The sequence below is a fragment of the Cebus imitator genome, unplaced genomic scaffold (genome assembly GCF_001604975.1).
Source record: "Cebus imitator isolate Cc_AM_T3 unplaced genomic scaffold, Cebus_imitator-1.0 Scaffold140, whole genome shotgun sequence".
NCBI classification, from domain to species: Eukaryota; Metazoa; Chordata; class Mammalia; order Primates; family Cebidae; genus Cebus; species Cebus imitator.
Genome location: NW_016107455.1, coordinates 881,791 through 884,908, shown reverse-complemented (window position 1 = coordinate 884,908; position 3,118 = coordinate 881,791).

Here is a 3,118-nt window from a genome sequence, read left to right as displayed (position 1 = left end):
AATGAATAATAATAATAAAAAAGATTGAGGATTCTCAGGCCTCCGGTACTGACCACCAAGCCTTCCAAATATCAACTCAATATAGTTTTTAACCGAGTTAGGGGGTTCCTTCTCTGATTGTCTGTCACTGCTGCTTCCCTTGCTGCAGCCCCCAGCCCCATCTCATTCCAGGAATGTTAGAGCAGAGCCACTCAAGGAGTGGGAATGAAGGGAGTGACCAGCTTGAAATCCCTTCTCCCAGGCGGGGTTTGGGTCACTCCTGTTCATCCTTATTAGTGATAACTATGGCTTACTGAGCACTGACTGCAAAACCAGACAGTGCCGTTGTAATCCTCACCACAATGCTGTGAAGTAGATCATAAGGATACCCATTTTATGGATGAGCTAACTGAGGTTTTGAGAGGCCAAGTTCTGGGCCAGGGAACCTAGCAGGGACTTCAGTACCTGTCTATCTGACGGCAAAGCCCGTCTTGTTTCCTCCTGGCATGAAGTGGGATGATAATACCTACCTTAACCACGCTATCAGATGGAGGGAAATAAAGGGGTTTAGGGCAAAGCTAGGTACTCAGAACTCATCGCCACATTGTAATTACATTACTGATTTTGCCAAGCCAGACACCATTTTTTGCCAGATTTTCATAGAGACAAGTGGGAGCAAGCAGCACAGATTTTAGAAAAAAATTCAGGTAAAAAATGTTTCCTTTGAATTTGGACCACATTCACTTTATTTTTCTTGTTTTCCGATATTTTTCTTTTTTTTTTCTTCTGTTTTCCGACATTTTTCTTTATTTAATTTTAGCAGCGTATTCTGTCAGTCTAGTTTTCTAAAGGGCATGATCTATTGGGGATACAGATTGCAAACCGTGTTCTCAGCCCGCACACTCATTGTGCAACTGAGTGGGACAACTGGCTGTCCAGTGGGGTGCACTGTTAGTTTTGGGGGTGATGTCTGACATTAAGAGGACCGTGACAGCTCCCCAAATGTAACCTGGGCAGTTTGAACCATGGGCTTCTGGACACCAGGGCTACATACCAAGCAGTGTAGATGCTTAATGGAATTTTGTGGATGGCTTGGACTCCTGGGCCTTGCCTCTAGGCCGGTGGGGAGGGAGTGAGGTCATGGGGCCAGGGAAGCCCTTGGACTCAGCACTTTGTGGTAAGAGCACAATGGAGCTGGCCAGGCGGCTGAGCAGCACTTTTGTTGTGTGGGAATAAGCAGAATGGGTACAAAGCAAAGGGCCTAGTCAGCGTTCAGCCTGCACCCACCTCCCCCATGAGGGGCTGCTGCTGTGGGATCTTGTTTTTCTGCCCTGTGCCTTTCTACCTCTTTAAACAGGCAGGGGAGCCAGGGCCTGGCTGGGCCTGAAAAGGCAGTAGGGCAGGCACTGGGGGAAACTTGCCTGCCTTTCTTTCTGAGCCCTTTCTGAGGTCATCCATTCCTCTGCTTCCAGGCATAAAAGGATGCCAACCTGCTGGGAGAGCTGTTGTCCGAAGGGCCCAGCTTCCACAGCCCGCTTGCTCTGTGTGTAAATGGCTCAGAGCTCCTCAATTCAACTCAGTCTAACTGAATTTCTCAACACTGCAGCTTTAATCACTGCCTCTCAACTAGAACCCTGCAAAACAGCTAAAATAATAGATACAAGGATCAGACTTGTCTTATTGTGTGACACTCAGCCCACTCTCTCCACTGTAGCCAAGCAAGTGTAACTCTGTCTCATTCAGGGTTGCTAGATTGAGCAAGTAAAAATACAGGACACTCAGGGCTGGCACGGTGGCTCACGGGCGGATCACAAGGTCAAGTTATCGAGATCATCCTGCCCAACATGGTGAAATCCTTCTCTACTAAAAATGCAAAAATTAGCTGGGCGTGGTGGCGAGCGCCTGTAGTTCCAGCTACTCAGGAGGCTGAGACAGAAAAATCGCTTGAACCCTGGAGGCGGAGGTTGCAGTGAACTGAGATTGCACCACTGCATTCCAGCCTGGCAACAGAATGAGACCCGTCTCAAAAAAAAAAAAAGGACACTTAATTACATGTGAATTTTAGGTAAACAATGACTGTTTTTAGTATCAGTAGATCTCAAACATTTTTTCTACTAAAAAATTACTTTTGGTTTATCTGAAATTCAACTTTAATTTGGGGATCCTGCATTTCATCTGCCAACCCTAGTCATCTCTTGCTTTTGTCTGGAGCACCCCAGGATCCACCTCTGCCAATCTGCTTCTCTTTCGTCCTTTGAGGAAGACAGTGTCAAGAGTCACCACCTGCAGGAAGTCTTCCCTGGCTTATCCAGGCCGACCAGCCAACCACAGCATCCTATGACAAAGAGGAGAAGGAAGAAAACCAATATGTTTTTAAGTTTTTTTCCCAAATATTATCTAGTTTAGTCCTTCCAAATAACCCTGGGAGATATGCTTAGCTAGCTGCATTTCCAATGGAGAAAACAGACTCAGAGAACATGTAGTATCAACCTGAGGCCACATAGCTAGGAAGCAGCAGAGCCACATTACAAACTCAATTCTCTTTGTTTCCAAAATCTATGTTTCCTATTGTGCTGCTTATAGGCATCCCTCTTCCTCTTGACTTGTGTGAACAAGAGTAGCCAGAAAAGCAACTTTATTCTCATCTCCTCAGCTCCTTTGTTTATTTATTAAATAAAGGGGGCTAGTTTCTCTTCTTTGCCTTGGATGTCCATTTGGATGGCCTCATAGCTTTTCTGGACACTTGTCAGTAATAAAAAGTTAGATGGTTATTTTACTTTATTTCATTTATTTATTTTTATTTATTTATTTATTTATTTATTTATTTTGAGACAGAGTCTCACTCTGTTGCCCAGGCTGGAGTGCAATAAATGGCATGATCTTGGCCCACTGCAACCTCCACCTCCCGGGTTCAAGCGATTCTCCTGCCTCAGCCTCTCAAGTAGCTGGGACTACTGGTGCATGCCACCACTCCCGGCTAATTTTTGTATTTATAGTAGAGACAGGGTTTCACCATGTTGGCCAGGCTGATCTCAAACTCCTGACTTCGTGATCCTCCTGCCTTGGCCTCCCAATGTGCTGGGATTACAGACATAAGCCACCACTCCTGGCCTATTTTTTTTTTTTTTTTTTTTTTTGA